At 37.6% G+C, this 13155-nt stretch overlaps 1 protein-coding gene across 2 annotated transcripts in view; it reads left to right on the plus strand.

The window, feature by feature from the left end:
• LOC113916824 overlaps positions 1 to 13155 on the plus strand; it is a 507068-nt gene that overhangs the window by 221650 nt on the left and 272263 nt on the right. The gene's annotated exons all lie outside the window — the stretch shown is intronic.

Here is a 13155-nt window from a genome sequence, read left to right on the forward strand (position 1 = left end):
ATTTTTATTATCACTTGTCACTATTCTTATTAGCTGGTAATCTTTAACTTATTGCCAAGGTTAGGTAGAGGCAGAAAGCTCTGGATCAGTAATCAGTAATATGATATATATATATTAGATCAAACCATATGCAATCACAATATTCAACCACTTCTGACCTACAAAAATGGCAATTTCATGTGATTCAAACTTTCAGCCTGTGAAAATACCATAATGTAACCAAATTATTTATTTGCTATTGCATATATTGTCTTTGAATGCAATACAAAAGAATACTTTTCTTAGCTTCTTGTCAAATCTCTACTTCAAGGGCCAATACAAATAATTCTGTTGCATTTGATTCCTGGCTCCTCCACTTACTGGCTTTATAAACTTCAGCCTCAGTTTCCTTATCTGTGAACTGAAGAAGATAAATAGGATTAAGGTCAATATTACATGAAATGAATTATGAAAAACAGTAAACAGAGTAGGAGCTCAACAAATGTATTTCCTTTTCTCTGGATAGCAATATATGAGACAGTGTGACGTAGTTAATGAGTATCTGCACTTGAGTTAGATAGATGTGAATCTGCTGATCTTAAGCAGATCACGTCTCCTCACTGAGCCTTAGTCTCCTCATCTGAGAAGAGCTACCTCAAAGGATTATGGGGATAAAAGCAATTCAGTCAGTTCTAAGAACATATTAGGGGTTTAACAAATTACCCTACAATCATGGCTTTGCCCTTTTCATAACCCTTTATCGCCCCCACCCCCATTTGTTGCTCTAGAGATGAGAAATGTGGAAAGAGAATGTTTTTAGGAGCTAAAAATATTCTCATCTCCTCTCTTCAGAATGTTTCTCTCCTTTTTATTCCTTTTTCTCTCACTGTCTCCCTGACTCCAGGGTCGCATAATTCTAAATAAAGCAGAATTTACCTCACCTTCCACCTCAGGCCCTTTGTCATGCTCCTGAAGTCCTAGCAGAGGGTAATTAGAAGGAACACTGAGGTGGGCTCCAGTGATGTGGGTACTGGTTCAAGCCCCAGTAGCCACTAATTTGTAACCTTGGTCAGTCATTGTCCCTCTGAGAGTTTGGAGGAGATCAGTTTCTTAAAGTCCAGTTTGACTTGTCTAAGATGAAATGAGGAAAATAAAAACAATATTGCATGTAGCTATAACATTTTATTCTATATTTATATTTGTATCTATATTGCTGTAATATTGTACCTATTCTTGCTTAGGAGAGACTGTCCTTTATACTGAGATAAAGCTATTCTTCCTGTTTTGTTTCCAAATGTCTACTCACTGATGGAATCACAGATAAATAGATGGTAGGTTTTATGTAACATCTTCATTTGGCAAAATAAGAAGCTGGCAACCATCTGTCTTTCTCCATAAAAATTGTAAAAGCCAAAAGTCTAGACCTTCTGGATTAGTTAGTTCTAAGGGTTTTTCTCTATCTGACATTCGCTGAAGCTGTGGATCTTTAAGTGGTTCCATAGCTTAAGGATTAGAGAGACAGACCTCTCATAGTCTCAGTGAAATCTGCAGTTGTTCAGGTTTTGCCCCCAACGTCTTTGCTTCATTAATGCAGAAGCATGGAGCTATTTTATTTTTATGACTTTATATTTTAGAGCAGTTGTAGGTTTACAACATAATTGAGAGGGAGGTACAGAGATTTCCCAAATACTCCCTGCTCCCACACATGCATAACCTCCATAGATCAACATAACTCACCAGAGGGTATATTTTTTTTTACTAAGGGTGAACTTATATTGACATGTTATCATCACCCAAACTATCCATGGTTTACCTTAGAGTTCACTTTTGGTGTTGTCCATTCTACGAGTTTGGACAAATGTATAATGATATCTATCCGTTGTAATAATATTAGACAGTATTTTCACTGCACTAAAAATCCTTTATGTTTTGCCTATTCATTTTCCCACTCTGCCCACCACCCCCAGCAACTACTCATCATTTTACTGTCTCCATAATTTTGCCTTTTCCAGAATGTCATACAGTTGGAATCATGTAGCATGTAGCATTTTCAGATTGGCTTCTTTCACTTAGTAATATGCATTTAAGTTTCCTCCTTGTCTTTTCATGGCTTGATAGCTCATTTCTTTTTAATGCTAAATAATATTCCATGTCTTGATGTACCAAGGTTTATCCACTGACCTATGAAGGACATCTTGGTTGCTTCCAAGTTTTGGCAATTACGAATAAATCTTCTGTAAAATATCCATGTTCAAATTTTTACCTGAACACGTTTTCCACTCCTTTGGGTGAATACCAAGAAGTACAATTGCTGGATCGTATGGTAAGAGTATCTTGAGTTTTGTAAAAAACTGCCAAACTGTCTTCCAAAGTGGCTGTATCATTTTGCATTTCCATCAGCAATGTGTGAGAGTTCCTATTGCTCATCATTCTCACCAGCATTTGGTGTTGTCATTTTTCTAGATTTTGGCCATTCTAAAAAGTATGTGGTGCTATCTCCTTGCTTTAATTTGCATTTTCCTGATGACATATGATATGAACATCTTTTCATTTGCTTTTTTGCCATCTATCCATCTTTTTTGGTGAGGTGTCTGTTAAGGTCTTTGGCCTATTTTTTTTTAAATCAGATTGTTGGTTTTCTTATTGTTGACTTTTTAGAATTCTTTGTATATTTTGGGTAACAGTTCTTTATCAGATGTGTCTTTTGCAAATATTGTCTTCCGGTCTGTTTTTTGTCTTGTAATTTTCTTGATATTGCTTTCACAGAGCAGAAGTTTTTATTTTAATGAATTCCAGCTTATCAATTATTTCTATCATGGATTTGGTGTTTCTAAAACCCCATCACCATACCCAAGGTCATCTAAATTTTCTCTAATGTCGTATTCTAGGAGACGTGTAGTTCTGTGTTTTACATTTAGATTCATTTTGAATTAACTTTTGTGAAGGGTGTAAGGTCTGTTTCTAGATTTATTTTTTTGCACATAGACATCCAATTGTTCTAGCATGTTTTGCTGAAGGCACTATCTTTGCTCCATTATATTGCCTTTGCTCCTTTGTCAAAGGTCAATTGACTGTGTTTATGGGGTCTACTTCTGGACTGTCTGTTCTGTTTTATTGACCCACTTGTCTGTTCTTTCACCAATACCATACTATCTTATTTACTGTAGCTTTATAATAAGTCCTGAAGTTGGGTAGCATTGTTTCTACAACTTTATTTTTCTCTCTTTATTATTGTGCTTGCTGTTCTGAGTCTTTACCTCTCCATCTAAACTTTAGAATCAGTTTGTCAATATCCACAAGAAGACTTTCTGGGATTTTTATTGAAATTGCATTGGATCTCTAGATCAGGTTGGGAAGAACTGAGATCTTGACAATATTGAGTCTTCTTGTCCATGAACATGGAATATCTCTCCGTTTATTTAGTTCTCCTCTGATTTTGTTCATCAGAGTTTTGTCATTTTCTTCATATAGATCTTATAAATACTTTGTTCTTGGTAAACTTTTGAGAAAGGTAAGCTTTTACTTTCCAAGTTGAGTTCTTCATACATTTTAGTAAGTATGAAAATTGTGCTAGTTTGGAGAGGGAAGCCCATTATCCAGAATTATGTAAATGGGGAAAATGTATGTATCATCCCTTATTGCATTTTTATTTTTCTCCACACAATGCATAATGGCAGGAAGTTTTCTTTCACAGCACTTATTATAAATGGAATTAAGCCTTTAATAGTTGAATGGTTATGGGCTTACCCTGCTAGGTTTTAAGCTTCATGAGAACAAGGATGATGTTGATACACTGACCATGGTGTGGCTGACATAGTGCATGTTTTGCAAATATGAATAAAAGTGATATGTGTCATAAGAGAGGGGAGAATCTCAAGTTCTATAGTGACAGCAGGGAAAATCTTTCAAAAGAAATGGCAGGTAAGGTAGCCTTAAATAGGGGCTGATATTTTGGCATACAGATGTGAAAGATTACATGGTGTTCAGTATAATTATAGAATTGAGTGCACTTTAGTGCATACTATTTCTTTGAAAATTGATAATCTCATTATTTAAGGCAGTTTCTAAATAGTTTTTTTTTTTTTTTAGAATAGAATTAGTCAGATCTGCTTACCCTAAAGCCAGTAGAAAAGGTAACGTATAGGAAGGACTGCAAAGTCTTAGCTAGATGTAGAATTAAGCATTATTCCAAGGGTGTTAGCTTGAGAGACCTAGCAAGTACAACCTCTCTGTGATAAAGAGACTGAGTAAGAGAAGAGTTTAAATAAGACATCAGGAGCTCTGTTTCCAACAACCTGCAAAGTAATTGATGGAATAGCATACCAAGAGACAAATTGTAGACATGATGCAATGTGCCATGTGGAAAGAACATTAAACAGATTTGGGCTTTACCCTCAGCTCTACCACTAACTAGCTGGTAACTTGGGACATATTAGTTAAACTTACTAAATCTCAGTTTCTTCCTTCTTTATTTATCACAAAAATCCTACAGAGTAAAATGAAGATAATATTTTGCAGGATTTTTGTGATAGAAAAATTTTAAAATATGTGTAAACAAGACTAGCACACAGTAGGTATTCAGGAAACATGTTTTCCTCTGCCATTTCCTTGTCTACTTTAGGTCTTGAGTTTTAGTCCTGTTCAGGAAGATACCTATTCCTTGGCACCACAAAAAAGCCTCTTTGTGTATCCCAAAATCTGGAAGCAAATAGTTAAATAGAGTAACAACCCTATGAGTCTAATAGTAACACCAAATTGTTTAATCTGCAGAATCAAGCCTTGAAAATTAAAGCTTGTAATCTTCACTTCTGCAAAAATACTTTTAAAAACATATCCATGTATTCTGTCTTTTCTGTTCTTTTCTCAAATTGAAAGAAAATTAAAGGTCAAGTTTATAGCTCAGATGCAGATTACTCTATATCAAATTCTCTTTTAAAATTGACAAGTTCAGCCAGGTCCCAGAGTGGTGGAACAAACTGACTTTGCTGTGGGAGGAGATGGCTGGAATGACTCTGGACGCTAAGTAGGGTAGGAGCCAAACCATTTATCACTAGACACTGAGAAGCAGCATGTTACACTGTTCAGAATGCTGGATTTGCAGCCAGAAGAACTCTGCTTGAGTCCTTGGTTTTCTGCTTATTAGCTTGGTGATCCTAAACAGGACCCATTAGCTCTCAGAGCCCTCAGAAGAAAAATATGTTGCTTCAGTAGTGCTGAGCCAAAGTTAGTGCTTAGTAAATATTTGTTGAATGACTAAATGCTGCAGAAGGTGGTATCAATACTTATTTTCCATGTATTTGTGCTGTGGTCCCTTGTAACTTCCCTTATGCCCATGGACTATGTCAAATCAAACTTAGTTAAGTTATCCACCCCCGCCATTTAGCCAGACATGTGTGTTCCTGTTACACAGTGAAAGTAACTGGCCTAAAAGGCTGATACATCGGTTGTCATCTTTAATGTTCCTTCATCATGCAATCCCTCTATGGATTCATATATCAACTCTCAGGTAATCTCCTAGAGAAGCTTGACTATAACAGTTTGTTCTGTTTTGGATGATGAATGAGATGGGTCAGATCATTTAATTCACTATATGGCACCCAAATGTTAAAGCTGAGGGAAAAGAATGTCTGACAAATTGTTTGTTGTCATTAAGGTTTATTTCTCATATGCCTTAGATGGTTTCCCCCACTTCATTCATTGTCCAAGACACAAAGCTAACTCTTATAAGGAAACAATACTTAATGGATGCCAGACAAATGATAGTTGAAGCTGTCTAGTGCATTACCCGATAAGTGAGAGCCAAATTATAATGTCATTAGATGAGATGCGTCAAGTTATTATAAAGTTGTGCTTCCCACAATGTCCTTCCTTTATCCTCAGCATGGTTCCTTCTGGCATCTGTTTTCACTCAGCAGCTGCATTGTTTTTATACGAGCTGAGATCAAGTTTTGAATATTCTGTTATGCCAACTATTAAATGCCCAACCAATACCCAAAATGTATGTTTTCGATATTGATGTCATACAAATATAAACTTTAAAAAATGATAGTTCACAGGGAAGCTGGGTGTATCTGAGTCCCCACTCCAGGGCCTATTTTCTCCAGGCACAAATTCCCTTTTGAGGGAATTTCTTGTGTCCATTTCATAGCCAGTTCTTGGAACATTAGCACCCATTTAATAACGGAAGAATGAATGAATGAACAAATGAATAAATGTATGAATGAATGAATGGAATTACATTTAAAGGTACAGATAGAAACATACTTAATGCATGTTAGTATAAAAGAATTTGCTAAAGGGTTGACAATGGAAAAAGTGAATTCCATTTATACCACAAGGAAGTTCAATTCCTTGACATTTTTGTTTGCAACAAACGAATTATCTTGATTATTATTTAAAAAATAGCTTCATGAGTTTATTTACCTTTCTCAGATTTAAACAATATCTGACCAACAGACCTGTGGATTTATTTGTGTGTATGAATTATGAAACAGCAAGCTTAAATTTTTTTATATTCAGTAGAGCACCCAGTAGACTTAATCATTCAGTAGCAGTACAGGCTATACAATGTATTAATGACAATTACACTGTCTCCTTAAATAGAGCTCAGGAAAATAACACCACAAATCTCTTGAACGAGGTAGCACATTTTAAGTATAATCATGCCGTTTCACAGGTGTGAAAGCTCCGAGTTAGCTATATCTGGGTTCAAATCCTGCCTCTGCCATTTTCAAACTGTAAGACAAACTGCTTAAATTCTGTGCCTCAGTTCCTTCATTTTTAAAGTGAGAATAAAAATATTATCATCATAGAGTTGTTAGGAGAATTGTTTGCCTGTGTCTGGCACTTAGTAAATGTCCAACAAATGTTGGCTATTATTGAAATGTTATGTTTTATCGTAGGGTTGTCATTAATCTTAGTATTGTTATTTTCATAACTGATAAAGCAGAAAGGACTAAAGGCTGGCAGTTTCCCTTGCACATCTGTCCCTAACCAGGCCCCTAAGTCATTGCTATCCAAAAGAAATATAATGACAGTCACACATGTAATTTAAAATTTTCAATAGTGGCATTAAATAAGGTAAAAAGAAACAGGTGAAAATAATTTTAATAATTACTTTCTTTAACCATGTATATCCAAAATTTTATCATTTTAACATGAATTCAGTATTAAAAAATTTAATGGGATAGCTTACATTCTTTTTTTCTTACTAAAGCTTCAAAACCTGGTGAGTAGTTTACACTTAACAGCACATCTCAGTATGGGAGCTAAATTTTGACTAGAAAGACTTGATTTAGATTATATAAATTCACGGCTGAAAAGCAAACTCACATATCTAAATTGTTCCAAACATATTTAGAAGTTTTCTATGAAATTTAGTTTTTAAATTTAAATTAAATGAAATTTAAAAACTGAGTTCCTCTGTCCTACTCGCCACATTTCAGGCTCTTATAGCCTCATATGGCTAGTGCCTCCCAAATTAGACGGCACAGTTCTCAGCAGTCTGAGGTTGAACATGCCCAAGACCCTGCCACCCTACCCATCACAAAGCTGAGCTGCATTTTCAGCTCCAGTATTGGAATGGGGAGAGGATAGAGTAAGATGGGCCCAAGAGAAGAGGCCGAGTCCATGTGACATCTGCAACCTGCTATAAAAGAGAAGGAGCAATGGTGGATTGGTGGTTAGGGGTTAAGTAACCAAAAGCGTATCCATACAAACAGAACCTATGGCCGTGCTCAACCCTGAAAACTGCTCGGTGTGGCGGGGACAGAAACCAGAAAAGCAGTGGGATGATGAGAAAGTAGGTGAGGAAAGTTGTGTTCTTTGTCATCTTGCCTAAATTTCTCATCTTAATTTTCAACTTTAATGCAATGTAGGAAAAGAGAATATTATGTCTTTGCACGGGGCGGGGGTGGGGGGCAACTCATGGAGCTCAGTCAGGTACTATAGCCTGAAGCAGTCGTTAACAGTCTGTCAGGGTTGAGTGGTGAGCCTTTGTTTAGTCATTCTCTTGCGAACAAACTGGGAGCGGACGATTGGAAGACTGGTAGTAATCCAGTTTCTGGGAAACCTCGGAGTCTAGTCGGACCGGAGGTAAGAAGTGCACAGTCGGGGAATCCCCAGTGCTTTCCCTCTCCCCGCACTCCCTGCTTTCCCCCGTGCGCGCTCCTTTTAGTTTTCCTTTGTAAAATTCCCTGTTAAGAGGCAAGGTCTTTGGAAGTTCTTAGCCTCTCAATGAGGTTTATTGGAGTGACTGGAAGATGGAGAAGAGCCTGAGGGAAGAAGGGGGCAAGGGCAGAAGCAGAGGGTTACAAAACATGACTTCTGTTTTCCCCGGGCAATTTTTACTTCATGTTGTTACCTCACTGCTATACTGAGTCATATGCACTGGAAGTCACATGGGAGCCATTTCTGTCACATACCCAGTTACCCCCAGTTGCCCTTCTCGGGGAAGTGGAGAAGGTATCAATCCGATGAATGGACACATTGCAAGGATCATTCCTAAGAAACATTGTGTAATAATGACAGATCCAGAAAACCTTTGAGGTGCACTGATCATCTTTTTAAAACTAGAACTCACCCAGTTTATGCAATGGGTGGGTGGCTGGATGGATGGATAGATGATGAGAAGAAGGAAGAAAGGAAGGAGGGAGGGAGGGAGAGATGAATGAAAGGAAGGAAGGAAGGTAGGTAGAAGGGAGGGAGGAAGGGAGGGAGGAAGGGGGGAGGGAGGGAGGGAGGAAAGGAGGGAGGGCAGTCCTAGAAGAGGCCCTGTGGCTATTACTGTTGTTGTTGACCTTGTTTTCAGATTAGAACACATTACACGCCATTCGCTACATTTATGGTGGGAAAAGCACAGGTCTTGGAATAAGATGAGTATTACCTTCTGACTTGTGTTCTTAGGGAATTCACTTTCCTTTTCTGAGCCTCATTATCTCATCTGTCAAGTGGTATTATGCTATGCACATTACAGGGATGTTGTAAGCGTAAAAAATCTTTTATGTAAAAGATCATCTATGTAAATTATGATGCACTATACATACATTAGTTATTATTCTGCATCTGAGTACAATTTATCTTCCTGGAGGGAGGATTGCCTGGATATAACCTATTGTGAACAAGTCTGAGAAGTTTTAATACACTAATAGCCTTAGGCCTCAAATCCTGGAGAGCTTATTAGTGCTCATTAGGGCCCATATAGTAAGTCCTCACTGTCTCCTTTGAGCGTTGTGTACGCTATAATATTCTTTTCATACTGTTTTCGGTTATTTTCCCTATACACTTCCTCAAAAGTGCTCACTTTTCTCTTGCAAGCTCTTTCTCCTTGCCTAGCTCTTCCATTTTACAAAGTAAATAATCTTACCCACTCCCACACACTGCCATACTTTTAATCACTGCTAATACTCGAGTGTACTTTTATGCTTCTACTTACTCTCCAGAACACTATGACAAACCTACTCCGAGTGCTAATTAGGACCAACTTGAGCATACGTCAGCAGCCCTTTAACTGTTCTCTTTGAAACGGTTCCAGTTAGTCCTTTTAAATAAACTTCAGAAAAGAACTCAAATTAACTTGCTTCTTAATGTCCTATGGTTCAGACATTGGATTTTCTTTTTCCCCATAGTGACTTCTGGTTAGCAATCAAAGAGCCGCTTTCTTACATTATGACTTTAACTCGAGTCCCTGGGAGTGAAAAGATTCAATCATTTCTCCAGAATCCATGATTATTTTTTGTCTTTACATTTTCAACTTCCCCCAAGATGTGTTTTCTTCTTATTAAAGCCACCTCTTGTTCCATTTGGTTTGTCCTTTGAGGGTGATATTTCTCATGAAGAGTCTAAGGGAGTCTAAGACGGGAACTGTTCTGTAGGGGTTAAATCGCTCATACAGTCTGGACCAGCTACATGATTTGTGGGCTCCAGGGCAAAACGAAAATGCAGAGATCTTTGCTTAAAAAAAAAAAAAAAGTATTAAGAATTTCCAAACAGCAACAACAGGACATTATCCAAATGTGGAGCCCTTTTCAACACAGGGAGCAATGCAACTGCGCAGGTCACAGACCCATGAAGTCCTACACCTAATCACTCTGTGTGGCCATACCAATTGACAGTCTTGTCCACTTTGCATCTTCATCAGGGGTCTCACTTTATAAAAGAAATAGATGCCTTTGATCATCTCTATAATACATTCCTATTGTATATGAAACTTGTAATCTCTTTGGCAACTTTTAGTAACTCAGTTATTTTACTTTTGTAAAAAATGAATTCTCTGACCCCCTTTATTTGAGTCAATGCCTGCCTTGGCTTTGGGTTGTAAGATTAATTGGGACATTTCAGGGAAGTCGAATGCTCCAGTAGTCATACTTTAATGATGGCATGAAACCAGAAATTGCGTTCATTGCAGTTTCACTTGTTAACACAAGTATATTAATAGTGTTCAGAGCTTTTAAAGTCCAGAAACACTGGAAAGGCATAAACATGAGAGGGTCTGCAGTCTGGTAAAACCCTAGAAGAATTTCATGCATGTTTGGGGGCAACCTACAGTATCTCAATTGATTGTAAAATATATTTAATGCTAAATTTGATGGCATCATTACAGTGCCTTGTGTTCTTACATGCATATTTTCAGACCTTCTCCTCCTCCACCTGGGCTAGCCACCACTTAGCCCTGCAGGGAGCTGAGTTTCCTATGCTTATCTGCTAGGCTAGGGGAGAGCGAGCAGTGTTGATTTTGCTGTATGTGGCCAATTATCTTGACCTTTATGATAGATCAAGCCTCAGAGGGACCAGGAAGCCGAGTCTCCCTCCCATTTACATCTCCTTCGAGGGAGCACAGCACATTGCAGTCATGTCAGTTTGTGGCCTTATATTTCCCTCCCCAGCAATGCACATCTTGAGACACTGTGATTAGCATCCCTAATTCCTAAAAATTGACTTGCCTTGTTATAACTAGAGAGCTGTCGCCAAAAATACTTCACCTACTGTTCGAAAGGGTATTATTTTAGTGCCCTGGGGATAGGAAAGTTTTCAACCCACCAGTGTAGGGATTAGTTTTATTTTAAAGTATTTGAAGTGTTTTAGATAACTTAGCTAAGAGTGATCCAAGTTCAGTGGCCTCCCAAGAATCTTTTAAAATGTGCTCCAAGTCCTTATCTGACAACAATGTGTAGAAATGCCTACATTCTGTATGTATTTGGACATCAAGATCTACTTCCTTTATCTGTCAGAAAATTAAGGCACCTTCTGCATCAACCAAACACAGAGGGTGATTTCATTTGGGTAAATAGCTTTTTCTTTGAATAGGATTTCTGACTGAATCATATAGAATTAATCATATGTCTATCGAATAGCATGTGCACTTTCCCTTGTTTTTCATATCCCCGTCCACTAAGCAAATAAAGGCATTTCTCTTTTTATTGATTGGGGTATTCATGATTGCCTGTGTAATTTTAGAGAGATACATAATTTTGTGATTCACTTCGAGTCAGGTAAAGGTTATATCTCCATGAGACTAAAAGACCGTCATCTCTTCAAATGATCTCTATTCACCAGCTTCTTGAACCGCTGACTGACTTAACCAGTCCGATTGGTTTATGTGTTTAGACATAGTCTGAGTCAAACAGCTAGTATGGACAGGTTTTACATTTTTTTAAAAATCATTGAATTAGCTGTTCCATTCTTTTAACAGGGTTGACTAAACTAATTGTACTTTTCATTGGTAATTCAGAGGTAGTATATTTTGTTTCATTTATGAACATGTTCAATGAAGCTGCATGTCCAGGACATATGAGGAAAACATGTGTTTTCATTTTTCTTCATGGTTCTTCACCTGGACAGAAAAGAGGAACATACTGTCCCCTCCATAGCAACCGCCTTAATGAGAGCTGGGATCTGAGAGTCTCCATCCCATTCATGACTCTGACTCCCTTTCTCCAGTCTCATTTTCAGAGATAGAAACTGAGACATAGAAAAGACACAACTAAGGAAGTCTAACAAATAGTTTGGTTGCTCACAAAACAGCTGCGTGAGTATTCAGCCTCATCCAACAGTTACTCTGCCATTTATTGCTTGAATGCCAGGCTACTGTCTTCATGCTGTTTCTCAACTCTTTACCATTTCATGTCAAGTGGAGCTCTTAGGTGATACACTTAAAAGAAGTCAGTCATGGTTTTGGCATGTTCAAGTCATACAGTTACTAGTCTTTCTCCATAGACCTGTAACGGGTGTATGTTGATAGATGAACTATAAACTACATAAAGCCATGTACTCAAAGGGGCAGTTATTGTAGTTGCATTACTTGGTGTTTGGTTGAAGAAGAGAGCTCTTAGTAAGACCCTGAACTGTTGAAGAAGAACACAGCAGTGAAGTCAAAGTAGTGAGTGGTAGCTCACTGCATGAAAGTAATAATTATAAAAAATTGTAGAGCAGGGTTTCTCAGCTTCAGGACTATTGACATTTTAGACTGAATAATTCTTTGTTGTGAGGTGCTGGTCTGTGAAATATGGGGTATTTAGCAGCATCCCTGGCTTCTACCTAATAGATGCCAGTAGTCCACTCTCTCCCAATTGTAACCACTAAAAATGTCTCCAGACATTGCCAGAACCTTTGGAGGGGCAAAACTGCTTTCACTTGAGAACCAGTGGTATATGCTTCCAATTTTAAAAGCACTTTGATCTCAACAACAACTCTGTTAGGTTTTTTTTTTTTAATCTGTGTTGTACAAAAGAGGAAACTGAGGCTCAGAAAAGTAAAATGACTTGCCTGAGGTCTCACAAGTAGTATATGGTGGGGATGAAATTCAAACTCAGACAGATCTTCTGAGGCCTTATCAAGGGTCTTTTCATTACACCAGTAAAGAAAGATATTGTATCATTCTGAATCGGATTACCTCCACTTCCCTCCTCTGCTTATTCTTCTATTTGAGTTTCCTAGGCTTTACATTAACAGAATTGAGCTAAAACAATTCTCAGTGTCCCGAGGGGCACTCAGTGTTCAGTCCTTCAGTAAAACATATTTCTCAATAGCCCCAACATTTGATATGCTGACAAGAGTAAATCAGAATACTGTTGAGAGCTGTAGAATTTTTCTAAGAAATCATCTTAGATTTCAGTAAGATGAAGGAATATTTTTACTTCAGTAAGGTTGTAGATCTAAATTTCTCTTCAACTTAAAATT

This window comes from Zalophus californianus, chromosome 1, assembly GCF_009762305.2.
Source record: "Zalophus californianus isolate mZalCal1 chromosome 1, mZalCal1.pri.v2, whole genome shotgun sequence".
Lineage (NCBI taxonomy): Eukaryota > Metazoa > Chordata > Mammalia > Carnivora > Otariidae > Zalophus > Zalophus californianus.